We start from the raw sequence: 14697 nt of genomic DNA on the forward strand, positions 1-14697 counted from the left end.
ATGATCAGTTGACCCCTTTAGGAGTTATCGCCCTTTAATAGTCAATTTTTAACCATTTTTCGTAAATCTTAGTAATCTTTTACAAAAATTTTCTCCTCTGAAACTACTGGGCCAAATTAAACCAAACTTGGCCACAATTATCATTGGGGTATCTAGTCTTAAGAATGTGTCCGGTGACCCGGTCAACAAACCAAGATGGCCGACATGGCTTAAAATATATAATAGGGGTAAAATGCAGTTTTTGGCTTATAACTCAAAAACTAAAGCATTAAGACCAAATCTGACATGTTGTAAAATTGCTTATCAGGTCAAGATCTATCTGCCTTGAAAATTTCAGATGAATCGAACATCTATTTGTTAGGTTGCTGCCCCTGAATTGGAAATTTTAAGATAAGTTTGCTGTTTTTGGTTATTATCTTGAATAATATTATAGATAGAGATAAATAGTGCACAGCAATAATGTTCAGCAAAGTAAGATTTACAAATAAGTCAACACTATTGAAATGATCAATTGACCCCTTTAGGAGTAATTGCCCTTTATAGTCAATTTTTAACCATTTTTCGTAAATCTTAGTAATCTTTTACAAACATTTTCTCCTCTGAAACTACTGGGAGAAATAAAACCAAACTTGGCCACAATTATCATTGGGGTATCTAGTCTTAAAAATGTGTCCGGTGACCCGGTCAACCAACCAAGATGGCCGACATGGCTTAAAATAGATAATAGGGGTAAAATGCGGTTTTTGGCTTATAACTCAAAAACTAAAGCATTAAGAGCAAATCTGACATGGAGTTAAATTGTTTATCAGGTCAAGATCTATCTGCCTTGAAAATTTCAGATGAATCGAACAACCCGTTGTTAGGTTGCTGCCCCTGAATTGGAAATTTTAGGAAAATTTTGCTGTTTTTGGTTATTATCTTGAATAATATTATAGATAGAGGTAAATAGTGCACAGCAATAATGTTCAGCAAAGTAAGATTTACAAATAAGTCAACACTACTGAAATGGTCAGTTGACCCTTTAGGAGTTATTGCCCTTTATAGTAAATTTTTACCCATTTTTCGTAAATCTTAGTAATCTTTTACAAAAATCTTCTCCTCTGAAACTACTGGGAGAAATTAAACCAAACTTGGCCACAATTATCATTGGGGTATCTAGTCTTAAAAATGTGTCCGGTGACCCGGTCAACCAACCAAGATGGCCGACATGGCTTAAAATAGATAATAGGGGTAAAATGCAGTTTTTGGCTTATAACTGAAAAATTTAAGCATTTAGAGAAAATCTGACGAGGGGTTAAATTGTTTATCAGGTCAAGATCTATCTGCCCTGAAAATTTCAGATGACTCAAACAACCAGTTGTTGGGTTGATGCCTCTGAATTGGTAATTTTAAGGAAATTTTGGTTATTATCTTGAATAATATTATAGATAGAGATAAACAGTAAACAGCAATAATGTTCAAAAGTAAGATTTACAAATAAGTCAACATGACCGAAATGGTCAGTTGACCCCTTTAGGAGTTATTGCCCTTTATAGTCAATTTTTTACATTTTTCGTAAATTTTTGTAGATTTTTAGAAAATATTTTGCACTATAATTACTGGGCCAAGTTCATTATAGATAGAAATAATTATAGCATCAAGAATGTTCAGTAAAGTAAGATCTACAAACACACCACCATCATCAAAACACAATTTTGTTATGAATTTATCTGTGTCCATTGTTTTATATGAACATAGATGAGGTGAGCGACACAGGCTCTTGAGAGCCTCTAGTTAACATGTGTCATAGAAAATATTTTGGTATATAAAGTTAGTAAGTCCTGCAGCCTGATCCAATACGTTTTTAAAAAACATCTTTCCCTAATTTCCAACATTGATCGATCTCATGTCAGACTTTTGAAATAAGACAAGTGTATTTGCAAAACTACAGTCGGTGTGGTCCTCACAGCATAATAACAAAAACGTTTAATAAGCGTTTACGCCATGTACACAGTCATAATTATATTTCGTTTTTTTAACTTTAAATTCCGTATTAACTTCAATTATGTTTAATATCAGTCATTGTATGTCACATTGTTTATTTCCATAAAATATGTATGATACTCGTATCGTTTGTACTTACATGTAGTCAAACCTGATCACAACTGCAGGCCTAAAAAAATCTTTTTATCAAACAAATATTATTATAAATTTCAGTATCTTGTATTCATATCCCCAAGGATGACTGGGTTTAAAAAATATTGTCACCGTTTGTTTTCAGAAAAAAAAACATCTGAAAAAAATCACAAAGCGGACATGGTACAACAAAAGAATCTAATTACAGATCTGAAAGTACTGGCAGTTCACCAAGTTCAAGGCCAATAACAACTCATACAACAATGATCGTCCTTCTAAGAAATACATACCCAACACTTTCTGGACTAAAGCAACTCACAAACAATCGATACATATGCAATTGTTGGCAGGAAAAGAGAAAAACAGCTCTCCCTAAGTTCAATCTAGGTTTTAGAAGGATTCTTGACGCACAATATTTAGTTATGTGAAGAGAAATGGTATGTCATTGTCTGAGATTGAAATTGCAATTATATCAGGTCCCTTTTTGTGTTCTTGTACATACTTGCTTTTCAAAATGAAAAAAAAAATAAAATAAAAAGCGCGTCGGACGTGTACGTTTTGTTTCTAAAACAGATTAAAAAGGGGGGGGGTGTTACTTTAAAAATCATTGCGAGGTTTGTATTAAAACAAAATATGCGAGTTTTATAAACTGATAAAAACAACTGAAATCTGAAAATAAAGAAATCTTTGTAAGGATTTTATTTAGACAAAATACAATGTATGCAATTGTGCATATCAGGTTGTGCATTTCAAGATATGTTAACAAAGTCACAAGCACATACAAATACAAACTTGAAATATAACATTTATTCAAATCATTTTCTTAAAAGAAAAAAAATGTCCAGAAAAAAAGGTGCATTTGATCACGGTGGGTATGGTTGTCCTGCGGGAGAACGTTCTGTGCTGGTGATTCGGTCCTGACGGGTGCTGGTTATCAATGAAAAAATGTAAACAAAGACGAAAATGATGATTTTTGACGTTTTCACTCATAAAAAATGGAATAAAACAGTTGAGACTTTTCAATTTTGTTTCTTATGGGTTCATATGTAAACCATTAAAAAGTTGACCCTCTAAACTGTTTCAGTAAGCGTAACACAAAAATGCTCATTTTCAGAAAATCTAGAACTGAAAAAATAAAACAAAAATGCTCATAGAGTCCGCTTTCTATACCGCAATCCACACGACAAAACTATTTTGTGAAAAATCATTGCAATTTATTAAAATTTAGCATTTTCTCAATTTATTCATGTCCTGATATTGTGCTGGTGGCTCCTGTCATTGTGTTGGTGGGTCCTGATACGGTGCTGGTGACTTTGGATAAGAAGTTGGTCATATTTGAAACAAATGTTACAAAATCAATAAAATTGGGCAGATAATTGTTGTCAATAGGATCTATGACTCCTATTTTAGCTCTTGGGCATCCATTTGGCTGTTTAATATGTGTTTTCAAATAATCGTAACTTGTATTACATAATTACATAAAAGGGCAACATCTTTCGTCCAATATCAGATAACAATATATAGTATCTAAAATAAGAATAGTTTTATTAAGATATTAAATGCCCCTTACATTGATGCTTCAACAATGATCAAAGCATATGCTGCATAGACATGTTTGTTAGCGTTCCGCATATATTTATAGAAGAGCTGTAAATTCTAAAAAAAAAATTCTTGTTGTCGTAGATGGTTAAAATGAATCCTCAACAAAATCTCAATAACTTTGTTGGAACGAATAAAGGCTTTAAATCAAATTTTCGTGGACTTTTTAGCTTTCACCCTGACGAGGCATGTTAGCTGTTCTTATGCTGTTGTACCTGACACACGGAAACTTTCACATTTCCATCTTCTTTTCTGAAATATTTTCCCCAGCTCATACTTGACAGGATTGTTATCCTAGTAAAAGGTGTAACCAATGAATTGAACACAAGTTAAAAATTCCATAATACTATATAATTCATTTTATGTGTCAATTTGTTCGAAAAAAGTCGAAGAAGAGAGTTTTTATAATGTCATGATTATCTGTCGCTTTTTAGATCTATGCTTAGCATTTATTTCAGATGACATGGACTTCTCACTCTGGTGACCCTGCTGCCTTTCATAGCTTTATCCGTATACATATATTAATAGATAAACAAAAGTCTGCAACTGGTATTTTTGTATTTAAAATGATTCGTTGTAACGAAATATTTGTGGTGAATGGAAACTGTGAGGGTCAAAATCTTAAATTGCTTATAAATGTTGCTGGACCCAGTTTCGTTATCTGATCTGAATTTTCTGAAATGTGCAAGGTAGATAGACATTGGCCTTTTGATTTTTTTTACTCGGTAGGTTTTGCCCTAATTGCTTGAACTTTTGCAATATTAAAGCCGATTTCAATGAGTGTGTAGACAAAGGGAATATCTTTGGTTATCTTGCTTGCTGAACAGAAAAGTCATTGTTAGGTTATGTAAACTTTACAAGTAGACTAGTCCGACAAAGGACACATCTTTCTGTATGTAGGACCAGGCTACTTCGAAAGGAGGGTAGTATACCTTACCTAACACTGAATTCACGGTTTAGCTAACAAGCAAGCTAATCAAAGATATTACCTTTGCCTACATACTCAATGGAATCGGCTGTAACTAAAAACTCGAATATATTTTAACAGACAGTGGTAATATTTGTTGATGAATATTGTTTTCCCTAGATTCACTTTTGAAAAATCATTTGGTAACATTTGGTCAAGTAATTTCAGAAAAGATCTTTTTTGTAATTGCGGACGCCAAGACAATACATGAGCCTCACACGACCCCTCGACACAGGTGAGCTTATATATGATCTTATAGCGATTCGGGTTGATAACCAGTTGAAAGTAAGCCAGTTTTGTGTGTGTGTAGATTTGTATTGTTTTAAACTGTTATGACCTTTTAAAGTTAAATGTAGGTGTTTAATCTAAGAATTTCTTTTTTTTTTTTAAACTTATATACTTGTTTTATACTCAATTGGTAGTATGAAGCTACGAGATATTTGAAATTTTTGAAATTCAAGGCACAATTAACAAAGCAAACGGTAGTTTCAAATACTTTTAAATAGATCTTTATATGTACCCTTGTGTTGATCCCATGCTAAACATAACAAAAATCTCTGTACAAAGGTTATCTCGTCTTCATTCTCTGACATATTCTAGTCTGCCCTTTCATAAAATAGCGAATTTTTTTTTAGTGTTCTATCGAACTTTCGAAAAAAATACCTGATAACCGTTCAGGCAAAAAAATTATGTTGAAAAAATCTTACAGATACAGCAAGTGATTCTTAATAGCTGTAAGATACATTTTTCTTTTAAAATACAACTTTTAAATCTTACGAGAAACTATTCCAAGCTTAAAACTTTCACTGTAACCTCGCTCTAACTTATCCCCCATCCCTTCCAAAAAAAAAAAACCAAACAAACCCGCAATACTATTGTCATTCTTATAGTCAGCACTAAATTGTTCACAAACAAATGTGTTTTAAGCTGCTAAAGACATATGTTTCAAACGCTCAGAAAGTCCTTTGTTCTATATTTTTGCTCTCCATTTTTATGCAAAACCTTTTACATTTTTATTTTATGGGTTATTGTTGAAGGTCGTACGATGACGTATGGTTGTTAACACATACTTCCTTTGGTTTATTATGGAAATTTGTCCATTGACAACAAACATACCACATCATCTACTTTATATAAGTATTGTATAAATTACAACGTATTTTGGTGATCTTGCAAAATGATCGTAATCCCGAAAATCGTAAACATATTTTCTTATCTTAAAAGGGGGCAAGAAGGGTTCCATTAACAGGCCAATAAATAAGATTACAGTTAATTTAAAAAAAAAAAAGAAAAAAAAATAGGGCTATTTTTTCTCTCATAATAACAGTAAACAGATTCACAACAATGTCAATTTCAAGAAAGCAGACAACAGTTAATTAGTCAATAACAGTATCAATGATCTTGAATATGTGCCATTTTTAACTAAAATATAAAGGCACAGAACCAGGACATAGGAGCACAGAACCAGGACCGTTTTTTCTTATCACCAGCACAGCGTCAGGACAATTCCGTTTAAGGAACTTGCACGACTTTTGCAATATAATATTGTTGTAATATACTTTGCATGGTACTTATGACGAATCAGAGAAAAATTAAGCAACAAAACAGTCGTTTTATTGCCGTCCTGATACAATGTAAACAAACCCACCAGCACAGAATCAGGACCCACCAGCACCTGACAGGACCAAATCACCAGCACAGAACGTTCTCTCGCAGGACAACCATACCCACCGTGTTTGATAGTTTACTCAAAATATTTAGAAACAATAAACATCCCATTATATATATAATTGATGAATATACATGTTGCATTGTTAATGTTAAACAAATTCTTGCACAGGAATAGACACTAAGACAGGTACAATGTACATGTACATGTATATCCGTAATATATGTGTAATTCTGTTTTTATACGGTGACATTCCAGACTTAGGGTTTATATGTATATGTAAACCCTAGGAATATCATCGTATTTACCCCGTCTAAGACCTGAATAACATATACTATTTCAACCTGGTACATATATCAAACAGAATTTTATGTTTGAATGTGATTTACTAGATAGAAAATTAAAGGTTAGACCATTTATAAATAAAGGAGTGGTTAAAATAGAGGGAAAGAATAACTAGGTGCTGAAAATTAGTGAAAAGAAGAATAAGAATATATAAAAATAACCTCAAAAATGAAAAAAGATAAAGACCAAATACAGACCTGTTATGTAATAATCAATACACAACTGGACTACTGCGACGAAATTTGATGCGTAAAGAAATATAGTTTTACATTTGTAAAACGATCTTTATTTATTATGTTATGCGTAGTAAGATAGACAACTCCATCCATCATTTATAGAAGGAGAAAGTTCACAACATTTATCTCCCCTTGCAGCTAAATTTTACATTTTAACATAGCAGATGATATATACTTTTAAATAGATCGATATAGTTTATTTTCTCATGTTTTGCTCTCTTACATGTAGATAAAATCTAGGCTGAGGCATAAAGACGGCTATTTCCTTACATTTATGCAATATAATATTCAGAATGAAATATGTGTACATAGTTTTAGCTGCTTGATTCCATTTATAATGTTCGTTCTTTCCCAATTTGGCCAATAAAATGGAACTTTTAACAATTGTCATACAAGTGGGACGATTAGTTAGCTATACAATCAGATTTAACATACGTTTTTCATCGGAAAATGTCTGTACCACGGAATAAGCGTTTCATTTTGTTAGTATTTATGGATACTTTTTGAATTGTCTTGGAATTTTATTTTTTTATACTTGTTTTTTTATATATCACATATTTTGTACAATGTATGTTGGCAAAACGTCCAGTGGCAATATACTACATTTAATCAAGACGAGAACTAATAAACGAACCTGCAAATTCCCTAGACCGGCTTAAAGAACAGATTTTTCCATTGATGTAAGATGCTATGTTGAACAGGGCATACATTTGTACAGTTAGGAATCATTTATGGAATAGCTGTTGCAAAGATTCTCTTACGTTCAGAGAGAACCACAGCAGATACCATAAACGGAGCAAGAGATACAGGTTTAATGTGGGTTCTGTGCCAGATGCTAGAAATTGGTTGTTTTCTTTGTAAAGTTTGTTTTTTCTTTATTTATCTCTTTTTTTTGGTTTCAAGTATTGATAAAAAAGAAGATGTGGTATGATCGTCAATGAGACCACTCTCCACAAGAGTCCAAATTAATTGTTACTCTTTGATTTTATAGGTTTTGATCTTTTTTCTTCACACCTTTTTTTTCGCAGAACGATTATTTACTTAATGAAATTCTCAATGCAAGTAAAATCAGCTACCAGTATTTAAAATAAAGATAAATATAAAGCATTTTTTTTTTTATCTTTTCCTCCCACTCAAAAACTATTCACTGCCAGTACTGGCGCATGCTCAATGTTGAAAGTGTATTCAACTCGTGTTACAAAACTGTTTTGTATTGTTGCTCACCCGCTTTGAAAAGTAAACATCTTTGACATGATTTTTTGATAGAATCGATGTTTAAAATTCTATCGTAGAATTGCAATTTTTAAAGTACAATGGTGAATAAATGAAGTTTATTGTCCATTATACTCCATAAACAATTCATAAACGGACTTAATTATGTTTTTAAAGGTTGTCATAGCACACTCATATAGCTTTCATCTTTTGAATTAACCGTAATTGATATAATGCTGAAGAAATAAAATATTTCAATCAATTATTGATGATAATGTTTTAATGTAATTGTCTCCCTTGAAAATTTTCTCCTCTAAAATGATGTATTCGCAAACTGTTTTACAACTAATCGAATTGCAAGGAATATTGTAACAAAAAAAGTAACAAACTGCCGTTTCTATATACAGTTATTTTACAATATTTAAATTGAAAAATATATCCTCTTTACAAGATGTATTAAAAAAACAAAATAAATTTTATTAACCTATTTAATGCAGAAAATTTAAACTACATTTTTCTCTTTAGGAGGCTCGCGTGTACAAAAATTTCGGCAAAAAATTAAATATTTGTTTTTTCATTACAAATTTTATTTATTACACTATTTGTTATTACTTTATGATATGGTACAAAAATCAACCAAAAAATCGATTTGGTTTGGCCCCAGATGACTTTTAAAATGTTTTTATCCAAATGAAAAAGCTCCAAATTATCTCCCTTTTGGTGCAAAAATGCCATTTTTTGGCATTAACATTGAAATATCTTCTCTAACTCCACAGGCACTTGTCTCAAAAAAAAAATTCCTGTATACCTTAATATAACACGTGTTATATTAAGGTATACAGGAAATGTTTTTTTGAGACAAGTGCCTGTGTCTAACTCATATGTGACCTATATTTTTCATTATTGTTTTCAAATAAGCTTTACATAAACTAAATAATTGTAAAATTTTAGCGATTTCTGTAATTTAGTTCTTTTTTAAATTCGATATTACCTTTATTTCTCCTACTACATTTTTTGTAGTTCAACAGAAAAAAAGGACATTAACAAAAATGTATGCTTCTTTTTGAGGCAGATTGTGAGCTTAAATGAACGGTGACCCCATTTTTTTTATTTCATTTTTCTATTAAGTATATGATTAAGTTGATTTATGAAAAAATATAGAGAAATACTATATTAGGAAAAACAATTTGATTTAGACCCGCGAGCCCCCTTAATTAAAAACAAAATACTAACAAAGCATGACACAAACTTATACTGAATCATAAACAGTTTTAGCCAAAGTCGTCCAATTCGCTTATTTTTCAATTCTCTTATTTCCGGAATTCTCCAGTAACCAAATCGATATTTTAAATCTCTTCAAATTTGAAGTTGGTTTTTTGATGTATTTTACCCATTGTACTCTGCAGATTATAATCGCGTTAAATGCTGTTATTCGACGGTGCCATGACAAAGTTAATACCTTTGATCTTTTGAGTAAGCTGTAATAGATATATTTTTAAAGAAACAAAATACTTCCTTCGATTATTGGTGATACTGTTACACAGAATTTGTCTAAATGTTTTTGTTTTGTAGAATTTATATAACAACTAAAGCATTAGGCGGATGTTGAAAAAAACACCAATTTCCGACAAATGATTTGTCTCCCCTTTAAACGATTTAACCTATAATTGTTGTTAATCATATTGCATATGATACAAGACAATTCAAGCTAAATAAGTCGATCGATAAAACAAATTTTATATAGATTAGACCGTTGGTTTTCCCGTTTGAATGGTTTTACACTAGTAATTTTGGGGCCCTTTATAGCTTGTTGTTCGGTGTGAGCCAAAGCTCCGTGTTGAAGGCCGTACTTTAACCTATAATGGTTTACTTTTTAAATTGTTATTTGTATGGAGAGTTGTCTCATTGGCACTCACACCACATCTTCCTATATCTATTTTAATGTGCTTCCTTTGGAAAAAGTTTGAAATGGCTAGAAACAGCAGAACCTGTATAAAAGTTCGTCTGCTTAACTTCAAAGTCAGAAGAAGGTAATAAGAAGGTCACTCTGACACAAGTGCTCGCAAATATCAACGGCGACAATGCTGAAATACACTCATAAGATGCAGTCACTCTTCGTGAATCAAATGAAGTTGAGTGAAAATCAATTTGTAAAGCTGGCAATGCCAATAAACTCATCATAGATACCAGTATTGAAATTTTGTATTTGCGCCAGATGCGCGTTCCATCGACAGAAGACTCATCAGTGACGGTCAAAATAAAAAAGTTAAAAATTAAGTTCGAAGTTAGGGAGTACTAAGGACCAAATATCCCAACTGAACCCTTTAAATTTACAAGAAGAAGAATATCGACATCTTTAGACGGCACATGTTCGTTCTCGATTTAAGACAGTTTAGACATGATAAACCGAAAAAAAAGTCATAAAAAACTTTAAAAATCAATTAACATACACGTGGCATGACATAATCAAAGAGTCTGCTAAAATTGTCATACTACAGTTTCAGACGTTAACGATGAAGTGCTAATACTTAGTCGGCCGAGGCAGTTGGTAATGGTATTCTCTTAAGATTTTTTTATAAAATTAATGAGAACGACTAGTTATTTTAACAAAATGGCGCGTTTCACAATTAGGCTTTGAAAATATAACTCGGGATTTAAAACACGAAAATCAAATGAACTGGAAGCTTATGTCGAAATGTCTCCTTTTTATTACTTCCTACATACATCCTGTTTCACGAAATGAAGCAGCGAAGTGAATAATATAAACTACGGAAACGTTATCGATTGACCCTGAAAAAAATCCGGATCAATTTTTACACATCAAGAAAAACCTTATGGAACCTTTCATTTTCTGTATTGAGATTGTTAAATATTGAATGTTAAAATGATTTTTATCTCATTCTCAGGTGATCTCTGCGGATGTAGCTTTCAGCATTTGATATTGACGCGGAAAACCTATTGTTCTTTAAAGCTTTGAATTCGTGACACAGTTCTAAGAAATAATTGTCTGATAAAAATCGTCATAGCAATATGTATATGTTTTTCATGTCATCGAAAGAAATGTATCAATTTTTAATTTAACTGTTGGAGCGCTGAAATTCTGTTTTTTAAATCAAGTTGTTTTACAATTCAATGTTTAACAGTAGGATATATATTTGTAGACATATTTTATTTTTAAACTTAACAAAAGTTGAGGTTTTTAACAGTACGCTTACTACAGAACATCACTTATTTCCATGGTTAACTTAAAAACATTGCTGCAACGATTTTACTGTGGATATTTAAGCATAGGTATGTAGTTACAATAAGGGTCTGGATGGAGCTTACAGAACAGTGAAAAGTTACAAAATAATGGACCAAAAAATAATAAGGCATAGAGAAAAATAGGTCAAAAATGAAGAAATAGAAAATAATGGAGTTTTAAAATAACAGAATACACAATAATTGGGAAATATAGAGAAAATTGCTTAAATAATCAAATACAGAATTAAGGGAACCTCATCCAGGCCCCCTTTTTTTGGACTTTTGTTACAGTTATTCTACCTAGATTGATGTATTTCATTTATATAAATTTCAAGGTTGTTTCTTATTACTTTTTCTATGGCTAAATATTAAAAACACCAACCGACACACAATAGCACACAAAACACGAGACAAAAAACTAACGAATTAGCAAAATAAACCCCAGAAAAAACTGGGGATTATCTCAAGTGTTCTGGAACGGTCAGCAGAACCTGATCCATATGTGTAACCCATCGTGTTGCTCATGTTTGTTCAAACCTGGGTGATAAATATAATTCGGTAGGTTACATTCGACAAAAAGGGGATAGATATGTAGTTTTGACAATTGATATCTATCCGTCGTCATATTATAGTTATCAAAGGTACCGGGATTATAATTTAGTACGCGAGACGCGCGTTTCGTCTACATAAGACTCATCAGTGACGCTCATATCAAAATATTTATAAAGCCAAACTGTGAAAACAGATTTTCCATATCGGTCAACTAACTGGTGATAATGTCCGTAAAATTTACGAAACGATGATATAAAATTTGACACTTCAGAGCAACAGCTACACTCTATCAACGACATTATGAGAGGAATTACAAACGACGGTAACAAAAATATGAAAACAGTCTCTTATAACCCCGCCACATTATTTATGTATGTACCTGTCCCAAGTCAGGAGCCTGTAATTCAGTGGTTGTCGTTTGTTTATGTGTTACATATTTGTTTTAATTTCGTTCATTTTTTTACATAAATAAGGCCGTTAGTTTTCTCGTTTGAATTGTTTTACATTGTCTTATCGGAGCCTTTTATAGCTGACTATGCGGTATGGGCTTTGCTCATTGTTGAAGGCCGTACGGTGACCTATAGTTGTTAATGTCTGTGTCATTTTGGTCTTTTGTAGATAGTTATCTCATTGGCAATCATACCACATCTTCTTTTTTTTTTATATCTAATTAGTTTGTTTTATATTCAGCAGTTATAACTTATCTTCACTTGTTAAAGTAAATCAATTGAAATATGAAAACAGAACAATCGCGATAACAGTAATGATAAATGAAAGATACAATACCAAAGAGACAATCTAACATGATTTGTCGAAGGAATACAGTCAAAACTGAATATGAACATGACAAAAAGTGTAACGAAAAGACAACAAAAATATTTATCTGTCTTTTCTTATTTAAAAGTTAAAATATGAAGCTATTAGAACAATTGACCCAATAAAGGGTTAATCAGGAACGGAAAATATTGATCAGAAAGAATTAGATTTGAAACCTAAAAGTGACCTCATGCGAGTAAGTTAGATAACGTCCAGCAGCAAATATCTAATTTTTATACTAGATAGTTCGATCTAGAAAGAGGATGGAAAATTTCCACTAAAAAATCCTTCCACTTTTTCAAATTAGCAATGAACATCTCGCTTTTGATGCCAATTGAATGATGTCATAATCTTTCTTCTAATATTTGCTGCAGAACAAGTCGAGCAGTATAAACAACACATTGCTGATTTGCCCTTTTATGTTATGAAAATATACCGATACAATCAGTTTAATAACACATATTTTTAAATGTATACTTCAATCAAAATTGATTTTTCTTAACAAATCTAAACTTGTATATATATATAAACTATTGTAACAAAGAAAATAAACCACAAGGTTTTATTTACTAGGCAACAAAATATTAAAATTTTAAATTTAATCTTCCTAACTTGAAAATATATGTTGCTTCGTAATTTGATTAGTATAAGTACTTGTTAATACCTCTTTTCAATAAAATAGAAAAAAAAACCATAAGTTGAAATAGAGTAAAATGCGATGAGATTACTTTCTCTAAAAGTACCATCTTAGACGTCAATGTTCTTCAAAGGACTTGAAGCATGACGAACTGAAACGCCAAGTATTGCACAGCAGCGTCACTATCAAATAATCTGATCGTACTTAATTTCTGAAGCACATATTATCTTAACATCAGATGAAACCGTACATTTGTATTCATGCAACTTTAAATATGCTGAGAAAACATCAAACTAGCTGCAATCTTTTTATACATACGCAATTTATAATTGTTGGAAGCTAATAATATACATACACGCATGCGTACGAGACTTGATAAATTGAATACTAACAATTAAAGATGTACTGTTAAAATAATTAAGTTTAAGTGGAAAGTGGTGCGAAAGAAAATAAACTAAATGGTTTCACATCGCGTTTTGAAATATCCCCGCTTACAAATCAGTAACGTTTCATTAAGTTTTGCCGATTGCAAGACAATATTGAATTAGTTTCGATTGTCAACAAATTTATAGTTTGCAACTTTTTTCTGTGCAATTCGATTTTATTTAATGTTTAATACTTTACGGTCAATGGCATTTAATTCAGATGTGCAGTGATCATGAAACCAACGATATTTTCGAACGTCCAGTGGCAAACATTTCATGTGAGAACAAATTGACCAAGGTATCATATGATTCTGTAAATTTTTTTTTAGACCTGTTTAGAGTATTGTGAATTTGAACTGTCACTAAAAATAGAGAACTCTTTACAAAATATAAATCGATCAGATTTAGCCTTTTACAAATGTACATGTATACATGTATGTACATTCAACAGTCCAACTTCTGATCCCGGACTATAGGTAATCTTTCGGCCATCAACAATGCGTTACTCATATTGCAGTCTATTTCAATTTATTGATTCGTAGGTAAAGTATGGCATGAACATGACCTCTAAGATTTTAAATAAATACAATCTTAAATGTGAATAAAAATAAATAAGATATATTAATGTTTTTGCTTGACCGCCTGTTAACCTTACTGTTACTCAACATTATGATTTAACTATTTTTATAATTCATTTGGTAAGACATAACAGAAAGTCTTATCCTGTAAATGTAGGTCAAAGACTTGCGGGTGAAAATAGACCGTTTGAGGTCAATTGGCGTGGGTGGGGTTTGGGGGGGGGGGGGGGGGGGGGGGGTATTTTCAAAAACGGTAGAGGAAGAGGAAATGATTATCTTGCTGAAACTCGGTCTGAAACTAAT

At 31.8% G+C, this 14697-nt stretch overlaps 1 long non-coding RNA gene across 1 annotated transcript in view; it reads left to right on the forward strand.

The window, feature by feature from the left end:
- The first annotated feature begins 11314 nt into the window (after positions 1 to 11314).
- Positions 11315 to 14697, forward strand: part of LOC139503621 (uncharacterized) — a 9652-nt gene continuing 6269 nt past the window's right edge. The window contains exon 1 of the long non-coding RNA XR_011659146.1: positions 11315 to 11434. This is a non-coding gene — a long non-coding RNA (uncharacterized lncRNA). The remainder of the gene's footprint in view (positions 11435 to 14697) is intronic.

Source organism: Mytilus edulis, chromosome 14, assembly GCF_963676685.1.
Source record: "Mytilus edulis chromosome 14, xbMytEdul2.2, whole genome shotgun sequence".
Classification (NCBI taxonomy): domain Eukaryota; kingdom Metazoa; phylum Mollusca; class Bivalvia; order Mytilida; family Mytilidae; genus Mytilus; species Mytilus edulis.